At 41.4% G+C, this 14,961-nt stretch overlaps 1 pseudogene; it reads left to right on the forward strand.

Moving 5' to 3' along the window:
• Positions 1-674: 674 nt before the first annotated feature.
• On the forward strand, positions 675-6,943 carry LOC113633265 (40S ribosomal protein S12 pseudogene; annotated as a pseudogene).
• Positions 6,944-14,961: the final 8,018 nt, after the last annotated feature.

Raw genomic sequence — 14,961 nt, forward strand, 5'->3', positions numbered from 1 at the left:
CAGAGATTCTAGAAATCCATGCAGGTCTTGCGAATCAGGTGGCCCCAAAGTGATTCTTCCAGCCTTCACTACTAACTACCTCCAGAATCAGCCAGGGAGCTGAAGGGGCCTGTGCTGGGCATTGCTTTGGAGAGAGTTAGCAGAGTGTTGTGTTTCCCACCCCATCCCTAGTGCTAGAGGGGAGGAAGACACCTTACACTCATCCTGAATTGAGTGAGGGGGACTTCAAGGGGATCCTCAGAGAGACTGATAGTTTGCAGGGACAGTCACATACTTGGTGACTGACTAACACCTGGAAAAAAAGTCTGAAGCCAGAAGCTGGCTGGAGCAGCCTGCCTGGTAGCAGGACAAAGAGTCAAGGTTGGCCAGCATTTCCAGGGATTGGTGGGGCAAAGATCTGGTTTTCCATGGGCCAGGCTGGATTCTGTGGAAGAGAGGTGCCAATAGGTTGCTTTCGGAAGTTCCCAACACAACAGTACCATCTGGAAGGATGAAAAATGACCCCAGCAACGACTGGACAGGCAGGAGCCAGGTGCTGAGTGGACAGCTGTCAGTGGCCAGCCAAATGAGGCATCTTCTAGGTCAAGGAAAGTACAGCAAAAACATCCCAGTGATGACGGGTCTCTCATGAATCAACCTTGGACATATTACTGATACATACAAAGAGGGCACTCATGGCAGATGACAACTCTGCAAGCCAAGAGCTTTTCTTCCTCTTCATTCTACCTTTTCTGCGTCTTCATCTGACCCTAGGGGAGCCAGAGGCAGCATAGTGAGCAAGAAGAAATAAAGTGACATTGACCTTCTACTTAGGGTTGCCAGATTTAGCAAATAAAAGTACAGGAAGCCCAGTTAAGTTTGAATTTTAGATAAAAATGCTTTTCTTTAGTGTAAGTACCTCCTATGCACTATTTGGGACGAAATTCTACGAAAAGCATCTGTTGCTTTCTGGAACTGACATTTAGCTGGGCGTTCTGTATTTTATTTGGCAACCCTGCCCATGCTTCTTGCCCATTGCAAACTTTAAGCCTGTGTCAGGCCCAAGCTGTGGGAGAGCTGTGGGATACGAGCTTGGTGTTCTGATATAAGAGCTTTGGATAACCTGAAAAAAAATGGAGACTATTCATTAATAACCTAAAAGTACTTAGAAACATGATAGAAATTGTCTGATAGTTCAGCCATGGGGTTGAAAAAGTGAGATAACAGAGTTTTGCAGCTGGAACCTTCCAAGTTCCTCTTGTTCAATAAGCTACTTACAGGTATATTAAGTTCAACATTTAGGTTATTATTTCTACGTAAATGTTATTTGTTGCTGAGCCAAGTTGTGAACTAAGACTGCATTTTTTTATATAACTTTCTATTTTTAATTTGACTTAATAATTGCCTAAAGCATTTTTCATGTTTAAAAGCCATTTATGTTTCTTTCTTTATGAACTGCCTATTCATGTCCTCTGTTGGGTGGTTGAGCTTTCTCCTACTAATTTATTCAAGTTTATTTATATATTAAGAAAATTAACCTAAAAGAACACTCTTCCGTGGGGGAAATTAGAAATGGCTAGCAACAGAGGATAAGTAGATCTTTTCTGACATTTGTGTTGGGAAGCTTAGATTTTCTCTGTGCCCTGTATCTAGCCTTGCCCTTCCAAAACAAATTTTCTTAAATCAATAGTTCCCTTAAATTTCCTTTAATGCTTACATGTTCAATTCTTGGTTAAACATTTCCCAAGAAAGATGTGTATGATTAAGACACAGCCTATCAGCATTTTTTTCCTTTAGACATGATCATTCATCCTTGAGATCTGTTTCCATGAAATTAACCCACACCAGGAAAATAGCTGCAAATATTACCTCTAAGGAATTAGGAGAAATTTCCCTTGAGATACTATTATAATGTGGTTGGAACTGGAACACAAAGATTAAAATCTCAAATTTGTTTCTTTCTCTGTTGGTGAGTTTACAATTCTAATCTGATAACAAATCTCATTATTGTTTTCAGTTTCTCATTAGAAAATCAGAGTCTTGCTCTTTAACTGTCCCATGAGATTTAGCCTCTGAGGTATCTCCAAAGTAATGGGAATTGTATGATAAAGTAAAGATTACAGTTTAGACCACCACCACTGCATATAAATTTCCACTGTAAATGGTTGCAAACCACTCGGCTAATTTTTGCATATAATTCTTTCCAAAGAATCCCTTTGTTCTTGAGGGAAATAAAACATTCTAAAATAAATACATTAAAATATGAATTCAAAAATTATTTTAAGGGCTTCCCTGGTGGCGCAGTGGTTGAGAGTCCGCCTGCCGATGTAGGGGACACGGGTTCGTGCCCCGGTCCGGGAAGATCCCACATGCCGCGGAGCGGCTGGGCCCGTGAGCCATGGCCGCTGAGCCTGCGTGTCCGGAGCCTGTGCTCCGCAATGGGAGAGGCCACAACAGTGAAAGGCCCGCGTACCATAAAAAAAAAAAAATTATTTTAAGAATAGACAGAAAAACTGCATTTCAGATTAGCTGTCAGGAGAGTCCCACATTTGTCAATAACTCCTCAGAAGAGCCCAGGATGTGCTCCATCTTCTAATTTTTATTTATAAATTCAATTTTAAGATTGCACTGAGGCACGCTGATTCTCCTGTTTCACTGCCTAATTTATTTATTTCTCTAGAATGAATGACAAGTAGGAAGGGCTGGATTCCAGAATCCCTCGGCCCTAGAATAAAAAATCTTTGCATGTCTTGCAAATGTGAGCTCTGTATAGTCTCAGAGATATCATCCTCAGCATATGTAATATCTCACATTCCTGTTCTGCTTTATCTCTCTATTCAGTGGAAAACTAGCTTTTAGGGAAGCCCTGTCTTAAAAATTGACAAACGTTTCCTTGCCCCTCTGCAGCACACAAGTTCATCTATCAGGTTTTGTGCTCATCTGACAGAGTGACAAGACAGAAATCTGATCCGTGCACAAATCAATCAATCAATCAAATGTAATATGGGATATCCAAAGCAATGCAGAGGAAGACCATGAGTATCTGCTGAGGGACAGTCATGCTCCTGGCACAGTGTTTGGCGTTTCCATTTGTGCCGTCTTACTGAACTCTTGCAACAGCTGCCTCAAGGTAAATAAGAAATCTGAAGGTCAGAAAGTCAGACTTACTTGCTGAAGCTGGTAAATGTCAGGGTTTTCCCACTGCTCCCTGCCCCATACCCAACACTCCAGCCATACTGAACTATAGGAGGTTCTTCTTAACCTGGTAATCATTATCCAAATGTGTCTGGTTAGTTTGGGACACAAAAATCATCATAATATGAATAACCCTAACTAATGCAGGGTTTCATGAAACTGATGGAGATGATGTTGAAGAAATGTTAGAATCACAGGCAAACACTGATAAAGTCTTGCAAAATTAGACAAGTTAACAATTAAAGAGGGAAAAATGGACATTAATAGGATCTTCAAAAGAGGAATATTTGAAAATTATAGATTAAGGGGGGCAGCTGAGAAGAATGAAGGACTTCAACCTATTTGTCAAATGTGCTACCAGACACATTTTTTTAAAAGTAGATTCCCAAACCCTAAATCAACACTAACTTTGTTTTCTATTCCAAAAATTAGGGAAGACTTACAATTATTACCTAACTTTTGTTACATATAAATAACAATATAGATTAATTTTATAATTTTTCTTTTCACTTTCCAAGATCAAATTCTAATCAATTTTTTCCATATCTTATATGAAATGTTTGTGTTGGGTTCCCTTTATGTCCTCCTTAGACATTAACTGCCTTTGACTGTGAGACCTCCTAGACTTTGCCCTGCTGTTTCACGCTTCTGAACTTTTGTCCATGGTGTTCCATCTGCCTGCGGGACCTGTCTCTGTTGTTCTGCAGGGAAACCCTTCTTCACTGCTCTCGACTTTCTCCAATATCACCTCCTGTGTGAGAGTTTCCTCTAGCCTTTCCTGCTCCCTTAGCCAGATGGATGGAAATATGAGGAAATACACAACCTAACAGAAAAGGTAAGTTATAATGAAGCAATGAATTATTCGGTGTCAAGAGGCACAGATTTCTTGGATTGAAGCACGAGCACAAATAAAGAACATTTCCACTATCATAGAAAGTTCTATTGGACAGCATTGGCACTTACTCGCGAAAACACAAGCAATAGATTAAAAAAGAATAACAAAGCACTAAGAAAGGAATTCTAGGCTTATTTTCCTTTTAAGTAACGGTGGTACTGCTGGAAAGACTATGTGCTCTGGGAGCACGTTGGAGGGGTCCTTACCAGTGCAGGAGGCTGGATGAGGAAATGATCTTTAAGCTAAGACTTGAGCAGGAATTAACTAGGAACGTGTTGGCAGGGGATGGGGAGGTTGGAGAGAGCTGTGGATTGGTTTGGAACAAGGAACAGTCTCAAGGAGAGAAAACTATGGGCAGGGAGAACCTGAAGAAAGAGTGCACAGGATGCCTTTGGAAGAAGGATAAGATATTCATCAAGCTCTAATTCTGCAAACAAATTCATGGTTGACATTGTGTCTGCATCAAAAATTAAAAGAATATGCCTTAAATGTGACTTAAGTGCCATAGGAAATAGACTCTTCTGGTTATAATAGGTCAGGATGACCAGAAGGGATGTTGTGTCAGGAGGTTTCCTATTAATTCCTTATTTTCATTATTTGTTCGTTTAACACTTATCACATGTCAAATGGCGGTAAGAATTCTATTAGGAAACTTATTGAGTGCCCCAAATAGACTGGAGATGTTACATAATGAATGGAAGTTCATGATCTTTCTATCTTCAGATTTTTGTTCCAACTGAACTCACAACTTTTTGATAGACATAGCAATTATGAATAGAATATCAGATTTTTGGTTTCCAGTACAGTGTGTCCAAAATGGGGCATTTGAGAAGCCCTTGCAGCACTTATTAAAATGCATATCCCTAGCCCAGAAATAAACCCATACATCTATGGTCAATTAATCTACAACAAAGGAGGCAAGAATATACAATGGAGAAAAGATAGTCTCTTCAACAGGTGGTGTTGGGAAAGCTGGACAGCTACATGTAAATCAATAAAATTAGAACACCGCCTCATACCCCTCATACCATATATAAAAATAAACTCAAAATGGTTTAAAGACCTAAATATAAGACATAACACCATAAATCCTAGAAGAAAACAAGGCAAAACATTCTCGGACATAATCTAAGCAATATTTTCTTAGATCAGTCTCCCAAGGCAAAAGAAATAAAATCAAAAATAAACAAATGGGACCTAATCAAACTTAAAAGTTTTTGCACAGCAAAGAAAACCATCCACAAAATGAAAAGGCAATCTACAGACTGGGAGAAGATATTTGCAAACAATGCAACTGACAAGGGGTTAATATCCAAAATATACAAACAGCTCATACAAGTCAATATAAAAAAAAAATCAAACAACCCAATCATAAAATGGGCAGAAACCTAAATAGACATTTCTACAAAGAAGACATACAGATGGCCAAGAAACACATGAAAAGATGCTCAACATCACTAATTATTAGAGAAATGCAAATCAAAACCACAGTGAGGTATTACCTCATACTGGTCAGAATGGCTATCATCAAAAAATCTATGAATAATAAATGCTGGAGAGGGTGTGGAGAAAAGGGAACCCTCCTACACTGCTGGTGGGAATGTAAATTTGTGCAGCCACTATGGAGAACAGTATGGGGGTTCCTTTAAAAACTGAAAATAGAGCTACCATATGATCCAGCAATCCCATTCTGGGGTATTTATCTGGAAAAGATGAAAACTCTAATTTGAAAAGATTCATGCACCCCAATGTTCAGAGCAGCACTATTTACAATAACTAAGACATGGAAACAACCCAAGTGCCCATCAACAGATAACTGGTTTAACAAGATGTGGTATATATATATACAATGGAATATTACTCAGCAGTAAAAAAGAATGAAACATTGCCATTTGCAGCAACATGGATGGACCTAGAGAATATCATACTAAGTGAAATAAGTCAGACAGAGAAAGACAAATGTTATATGATATCACTTATATGTAGAATCTAAAAAATAATATAAATGAATCTATATACAAAACAGAAATAGACTCACTGACATAGAAAACAAACTTATGGTTACCAAAGGGGAAAGGGAGGGGAAAAGGAATAAATTAGGAGTATGAAATTAACAAACTACTATACATGAAATAGAAAAGCAACAAGGATTTACTGTATAACACAGGGAACTATATTCAATACCTTGTAATAACCTATAATGGAAAAGAAGCTGAAAAATATATATATACGTAAAACTGAATCACTTTGCTGTACACCTGAAACTAACACAATATTGTAAATCAACTATAGTTCAATAAAAAAATAAAAAATAATTAAAATGCATATCCCATTTCCCTGCCATCCCCTGGGCAGAGGCAGGGGCTCAGGGGCATTCAAGATTTGTCTCCATAACCCACCACCATAGTATTGCGGCTGGAGGTGTAATGGATGTTAGCACTGCTTTACAAGAGGCACTGAAGGCTGCCTTCTTCCACGATGACCTAGCACATGCAATTTGTGAAGGTGCCAATGTCTTAGTGCCAAGCCCATCTTTGAGTGCATCACATCCAACTGTGATGAGCCTATGTATGTCAAGTGGGTGGAGGCCCTTTGTGCTGACAAAACTCAACGTCATTGAGGTTCGTGACAATAAGAAACTAGCGGAACGAGTAGGCCTCTGGAATACTGACAGATGGGGGAAACCCTGTAGAAAGGTTGGTGGCAGATGGGTGGTTTTAGTAAAGGACTATGCAAAGAATCCCAAGGACGTCATCACAGAGTACTTCAAATGCAAAAATATGGATAAAAAACTTGGCTTTTGTTTTTAAAAAATGCATATCCCCAAGCCCACCATGGACCTACTGAATCAGAATTGGTGGGATCTACAGGGCTAACAAACTCCCTGGGTAATTCTACTGCACTCTAAAGTTTGAGAGCTTCCATCTGACTGAAGTGACTCTCAGGTATATAATGGCAGCCTGGAGCCAAGCTGGCTACATAAGAACCACGTAGAATTCTATTTTTGTTTTTAATTATTAACTCTATACTTATTTGGATTTCACTAGTTTTTCCACTAATATCCTTTTCCTGTTCCAGGATCCTATCCAGGATACCACATTATGTCTAATCATCATGTCTCTTTAGTCTTCTCTGGTCTGTGTCTGTTTATTAGCATGTCCTTTTTTTTATGACCTTGATATCTTTGAAGAACGCTGGCCGGGTTATCCTGTAGAATGTTCCCCAATTTGAGTTTGTCTGGTGTTTTCTCATGGTTAGACTAAGGTTACGGGTTTTAGGGGAGAATACTACAGAGGTGAAGTACCATTCTCATCGCACCTTATCAAAGGTACATACTCTCGGCAAGATTTATCACTACTGACGCTAATCTTGATTAGTTGGCCTTGGAGGTAGTGTTTGCCAGTTTTCTTCACTGTAAATTACTCCCCTACCCCAACACTATACTCTTTGGAAGAGAGTCCCCCAAAGCATAACCCAAAGGAAGAGGTGGAAATTAAGCTTCCCTTCCTGGAGTGGAGACTATCTACATAAATTATTTGGAATCCCTGGAATTCTTCTGTAAGGGAGATGGGCTTCTTTTTGCCCATTTATTTTTAGTTGATTTTTTTTTTTTTTTTTTTTTTTTTTGGCAGTACGCAGGCCTCTCACTGTTGTGGCCTCTCCCCTTGCAGAGCACAGGCTCCGGACGTGCAGGCTCAGCGGCCACGGCTCACGTTGCCCATTTATTTATTTAATCATTTATGTATACCAATATGGGCTCATGGATATGTACACTCTGGGTTATAATCCAACGCTATGTTATTTATTGCTTGAGTTTTCCAGCTTTGGCCATTGGAAGCTTTTTCAGATTGGCTCCTGGGTCCCTTTGACATGCCCCACTTTTTTTACTTTGGACACTACAAGATGCTCCAAGCCCATCTTGTGTATTCCCCATCCCAGACTAGAACCAGGCATTTCTCCCAGTAGAGTTCTCTTTCTAAAACATGAATTTCTGCCTCCCAACCTTGGAGACATAAATCCAGTTGGCCTAGAGAGGGAGCCCAAGAATATATATATTTTTTTAATTAGATGAAACTGGGAGCTCCCTAGTGGTCTAGTAGCTAGGATCCAGCACTTTCACTGCTGTGGCCCAGGTTTAATCCCTGGTAGGGGAACTGAGATCCTGCAAGCCTTGCAGCATGGTCCAAAGAAAAAAAAAAAAAACAAAAATTTAATGAAATAGAACATACTCATAGTAAAAACAAATTCAAACAATGCAAAGGGGATATATATATATATTAAAAGTGAGAGTCTATCAGTCTTCCTGCCCAAAGGCAACCTATTGCCAGTTTCTTATAAACCCTTTCAAAACTAATCTATACATATTTCTGAATATGCATATATGTACATATGTATATATCACCCATATTTTTACAGAAATGATAGTACACTACAACACTCTTGCCCCTTGCTGTTTTCACTTAACAACACATCTTGGAGATTGTTACATGAACACAGATTGACATCATCCTTTTCGAAATGGCAGAGAGCTTCAGTGTATAGCCACGACATAACTTATTTACCCACTGTTTATTGATAAACGTTTAGGGTGTCTCTGAGTTTTGCCATTACAAGCAATGCTACTATGAACTTCCTGTACATACTTTTTCATACATGTCTTAAGACATCACTATGCTAAACTCATAGCAGTGAAATCAATGCGTCAAAGGTATATGCCTGGAGCATTTTGATAGATACTGACAAACTGCAATTCAAAAAAGGTTATTGCAACATACAGTCCCACCAACAACATGTGAGAATGTCTTTTCTCCACGTTATTGACAAAGTATACTATTAAATTTGCCAATCTGATAGTTGAAAATGATATCCAAAGTTTAAATGTTCATGACTTTAATTATGAGTGATATCAATTGTATTTTCATATGTTGATAAGTATTTAGAACTTTTGTATGTGTATAAATGGCCTATTCATACCTTTTGTCCTTTCTTTTCTATAGGGTTATCAATATTTTTCTTATTGGTTTGTAAGAGCTCTTTATATATTAAGAAAACAAGTACATTCTTGCTTTCTGTGTTGTACATATTTTTTTAGAATACTGTACATTTTTTAAAAAGTCTCCCAGGTGATTCTGATGACAGCCAGGTTGGGAAACCACTGCTAGGGAATTTATTAATCAGGGTTAATATGTCCCACGTGTGTGCCACCTCCAGGCATAGGTAAGGGTAATTGCTGCCTACCTGGTGCGGTCTGAGGGTAACAAAAATCCCTGTCTGAAATCATCCCAGCTACTAACAGCAGAGATTCCCAGCATTAAACCTATCCTTTGGGGCAGAAGGCAGCATTACCAGGAAGCTGAGCAGCACACTGACCCATTACTGTGCAACAGCAAGACTGCCCCTCCCCCCACCATGTCCTGTATCCTGGGACAGTGGAAGACTCTTTTAGCATAACATCACAGGACACAGCCACAGCATTGTTAATCAAGCAGTATGAAAGTTCTGATTACCTTATACACAACACATCCTGAGGGCAGACAAGACAGAAGGCTTCTCCCCTTTTCCATCTCCCACTCCCCAGGTCCTGAAGCCATTAAATAGCAAGGTGGAAATGAACAATGCACAGCCGAGCAGAAGAAAGGGACCAAAGGAAGGGCTGTGTGGGAAAGGGGCAGGGGGCAGGATGTCCAGGGGAAAAGGTTCTTCTTCCACAGGGAGGGAACTGCCACCTGGATGCCTGAGGGTCACTGTGAAGCCCCTCTTTAGTGAGAGAACCCCAAGAAGGGCAAGCTGGTGGGGAGGGGCAGCGCCAGAATCCCTGCCCCTTAGTGGCCTCTAGAATGGATTGGAATGTTCTGCTGAATATAAAATGAAAAGGGCTGTTTTATACATAAATTTGGACCCTGGGTCTGGCTAACTATATCTGCACCACACCCTCCCATCCAAGATGTTTGTGTAGGGTTGTGTTGAGGGCTGACCCAAGCTGAGGAATGAGGGGCACCTTAGATTAAAGCATAGACCAGTGGAATCTGCCTGCCAGTGCAGGGGACACGGGTTTGAGCCCTGGTCCGGGAAGATCCCACGTGTCGCGGAGCAACTAAGCCTGTGCGCCACCACAACTACTGAGCCTGCGCTCTACAGCTAGTGAGCCACAACTACTGAGCCCACATGCCACAACTACTGAAGCCCGCACACCTAGAGCCCATGCTCTGCAACAAGAGAAGCCACCACAATGAGAAGCCCGCGCACCACAACAAAGAGTAACCCCTGCTCGCCGCAACTAGAGAAAGCCTGCGTGCAGCAACAAAGACCCAATGCAGCCAAAAATAAATAAATAAATTAAAAAAAAAAAAAAGTACAGACCAGGGCTCTCAAAGTACCGTCCTAGGACCAGAAGCATCAGCATAACCTGGGAACTCATTAGAAATGCAAATTCTGAGATCCCACCCAAGACCCACTAAATCAGAAACTCTGGGGATGGGGCCTAACAGTCCATACTGTAATAAGCCCTGCAGGTGATTCTAAAGCTAAAGTTTGAGAACCACTGCTCTCGGTCGGAGCCACTGCCATCTGCCATGGCATCCAAGGCAGCAGAGTGGAGCCTGTAAGCAAAAAGAATGCACCAAGGGCAGTAGGGGCACTCAGATATTCTCTCTGCAGTAGAGACACACAGTTACAACCACCATCCGGACCCTAAAACTTCCGGGTGAGTGTTTGTTGGGAATGTTTTCCCCAGAGAGTTGGCACCAGAGTGCCGTGTACATTTCCCAGATGGGTTTCTGAACAAGAACCTCCTGCAGGAGGTTCCCAGCCCCGAGAACCAGAACTGTGGTTTGTCTACAGGCAAGGAATTCTTAAAGATCTGCCCCCATCTGCAGAGGTGGAGTTTTTAAGGAGAACTGCATTACTGTAGGGGTAGGGAGGCTATTCATCTTGTCTGCTTATAAGCAGGGTGAGGGCTCTGCGTGTCACTCCCATGTCACTTCACTTCTTTGAATTTCAGAGGTGAGCTAACAGGGCTTTATTTATGCGATCCCAAAACACTTTGTCTTGGCAAAATTAAAGAACAAGAATATATATACTTTTGATAGTTTTTTTATGGCTCCAAAATAATTTGGATCCTGGATCATTATTTCAGCTGTCTCTGTCAGCAAGTAACCTTAATGAGTACCATCTTGTAATCTATCGCCAAGTCACATTTTTTGGCAAATATTTTCCTATAAAATATTTAAGGCTCCATCTGACTTTGGGTCTTTTGAAGAGATTATGTTTCCGCTAAATGTCTGATGCATCCTCTAGGGTTTTGGCCACAGCGTTGCTAATGTAAATGCTGCTGACGGAAAGCTCTGCGCTCCGGGGTGCTGGCAGCTTGTCACCCCACTTAACAGACCTCTGTGTCCACTGGAAAAGGTGCAGTGGAGTGAAAATTTTTCAGAATTATTTTTCAATTACATTCCCTCTATTTTTTTTTCCTTTGCTAGAAGTAAAATGAAAAAACTCTAAATACCAACATGATTGTTTTAAGAAATGTTTAGTTTAGGGGACTTCCCTGGCAGTCCAGTGATTAAGACTTCCCCTTCCAATGCAGGGGGGTGTGGGTTCGATCCCTGGTCAAGGAGCTAAGATCCCACATGCCTTGTGGTCAAAAAACCAAAGCACAAAAAATAGAAGCAATATTGTAACAAATTCAACAAAGACTTTAAAAATGGTCCACATCAAGAAAAAGAAATGTTTAGTTTAAAAAGCCATTTTAGTCCCAAGCCTGAGGTCGAGAGGCAAGAAGAGGCTGTGTGGGCCCTGAATGGGAAGGTTCTGTCCCTTCAGGGATGTTGGGTGGAACCCTGAGGCCTTCCTGCAAGAGGCAACAAAGGCTGGATGCGCAGCAGGCCGAACACTGCATCGTCCCTGAGAGGGGGGAAAACTGACTTCACAGTCCTGTAACACTAAACCGGTTTCTCTAAATTCCCTGCTCCAGGCTGAGGGAAGCTGATTCTGAGGACTGGGATGCTGGCATTTCCACTGGCAGGAGCTGGGCTTCCGAAGTCTCAAGTTTCCCAGAATGATCTGACTTATTGACATTACATTTCAGGAGGCAAACTGAGAGCTCTTGAGAAGCTGTGCTTATTTTTTTAGGGTTTCAGCAGCTTTTACACACACTCACACATACCCACACATACACAAACCTTTCTGCAAAGAGAACATTGTATTTATATATTTTAACAAGTCTCCCTGGTCTCTCTGCCACGCATTTTAAATTTAGATGTTGTGGAGGTTAAAAAAAAAGTCAACCTCTGGATATCCTGCAGTTGTGCAGACTCTTAACCCGAGGGCTGTAACACCCCTGAAATTACATGCCAATTGTGCACTTTCACCACCACAGTCGAGAGCACACAGCATTCATCAAAAGGTCAAAGAGTTTTAAGGTGTTTAAGAACCTCAGCAAGTTGTTAAAATTTAGATGCCATGGCAATGATTAATTTCTGTTGCCTGCAAGTGAATATTCCTGAAGGACGATGGTCAAAGTTATTCACCAATGTCTCTCCATCCAGAACAATACAACATACACATATATCCAGAATCAGACTCATAAGCCATATTTTTCTTTTTTGAGAAAAAAGAATCTTTATAATATGGAATAGTATTCTTATACCCCAACCATAATCCTAAATTCAGTTATTAATATTTTTCCCTTAAGGCTTTAAGGGTTTTTTTTTTTAATTAAGAGAAAAAACATTAGAGATAGAATTTGGTTCCCAGTCAAATTTCTCTTTCTAAAAGTAACTGCATTGATGAATTTAGCATGTATCCCTTCAGCCCACTCTTCAAAATTTGTTCATCAATATAGCCCTGAACAATACATAGCACTCCTTTTATATTTTAAATGGTATCATCCTGAATGCATCAGTCTGCAACTTATTTTCCTCCCTTAAGACTACACTTTGACATCTATCCATACTGACATATGAAAATCTAGTTCATGCCTAGAAATCTAGTTGCATTTGCTATTTTGTACTTTAACATTTAAATGCACCACATTTTATTTATTCATCATTGATGGATACTCAGGTTGTTTTTAATTTCTTGGTCTCATAAACAATGCAGCAATGCATCTCCTTGAATGAGTCTCCTTGTGAGAATGTCTTTAGGGTGGAGACCTAGAAGCAGAACTGCTGAACCATAGGGTATGTGCATCTTTGATTTAATAAAATACTTCCCAATGGGTCTCCAAAGTGCAGTATAGCAATTTCACTCCTCCAGCAGGCTCTGAGATTGCAGGATGATTTTCCACTGGGCTCAGATGCGAATGTACCTGGTCTGAGACCTCCTGCCCCATTCCACCTTTCTGTGTTCAGGTTTCTCCAAGCATGGAGATGAGAGCCCTCCAAATAAAGGCTTTTGGGGGAAATCCTTCTTAAACAGTTTCTATCCATGAGGCTCTGCTAACTTGCCGTGGCCTATACCATGGGGTTGTGCCCCTCCTTTGTTTGTTTCGACGCTTAGCTTTTATTTCTCCTGACTTGATAAGACAACTGGAAACTCTTCATCTGCTCATACCTGTGCCCTAAACTGACATGACCCAGGGGCCTGACCCTGACCAGAGAGGGACCCAGTATCACATTAGTTTGACCTCAGGTTACCTAAGGTCAATATTGCTGCTTGGTTTGGATTGTCCATTCATTGCACCAGTATTTAGCAAGCACCTGGGTGAGGGGCACAAAGATAAACAAGACAACGCTCTACAGCAGTAACTGTCATCCGTAGGGCATGTACTAGCAGCTTAGGTTCTTATCTCAACCAGTCCTTCCAGCAGGCCTATGAAGAAGGTATTACTATTATCTCCTTTTTACAGTGCAAGAAACTGAGGCTCTGAGTTCAAGGTGCCCTCTCATGCCCAGACACAGCTAGGATTCCAGTCCACAACTCTTTGTCTCCAGGAGCTCTCTGTGGAGCTGGAGTGAGAGGTCACTTTGGTTAAGGGGAAGAGAGGAGAAGGTAGAAAGGAAGTGTCATTGGAACAGGGCTAGAAGGATGTTTCAAACTTTAATGGGAAAGGATGGTGGGAAGGATAGAGGATGCACAAACGCATGAGGTGGGAAAGAGAAGAAAGTGTTTGGGGAATGGGGAACAGCTGGAGTAGAGGAAACTGGAGGCATGGAGTAGGACATAAACCAGGAAAACAAGTTGGGACTTGATCACACTAGAGAGGATGAGTCACTGGAGGCTTGAGCTACAGAGTGATGTGATCAGAGCCGGAAGCAATCAAGAGAATGGAATTGTGGGGAAGTGCAGGGACACTGGGAGAGGAGCTGAGAGGGGAGGGAGATGCTGAGGATTCGCATGCTCACATCCATTCTAACCAGCACCACTAAGGCTGGGAAGCTGGAAAACACAACTCACACACTTCTTTGTAGCTAGACTTCTAGATAAGGATCCATTTTGCTGACATGGATGACACAGAGTCAACATGGTGCCACGGTCACTTGCTTCTTGATTGGAGGACTTCTGTAGTGAAAGAACTCACTTTCTAATTCTTTTTTTTTTTTTCGGTACGCGGGCCTCTCACTGCGGCGGCCTCTCCCATTGCGGAGCACAGGCTCCGCACGCGCAGACTCAGCGGCCATGGCTCATGGGCCCAGCCGCTCCGAGGCATGTGGGATCTTCCCAGACCGGGGCATGAACCCGTGTCCCCTGCATCGGCAGGCGGACTCTCAACCACTGCGCCACCAGGGAAGCCCTCACTTTCTAATTCTTGACAGATAGGAGGATTCCAAGAGTTGGGTGTTGTTCCTGGAAGCTCTGTTTCTAATGTCTTCTTTAGGTTTTTCAACAAGTTGTTAGCCAACTAAACCTGAGTTCTGCTCAAACTAGCTTAAATGGCTTCTATGTCTGCAAAT

Source organism: Aethalodelphis obliquidens, unplaced genomic scaffold (assembly GCF_003676395.1).
Source record: "Aethalodelphis obliquidens isolate GAN/ISIS:26980383/991018 unplaced genomic scaffold, ASM367639v1 scaffold39, whole genome shotgun sequence".
Classification (NCBI taxonomy): domain Eukaryota; kingdom Metazoa; phylum Chordata; class Mammalia; order Artiodactyla; family Delphinidae; genus Aethalodelphis; species Aethalodelphis obliquidens.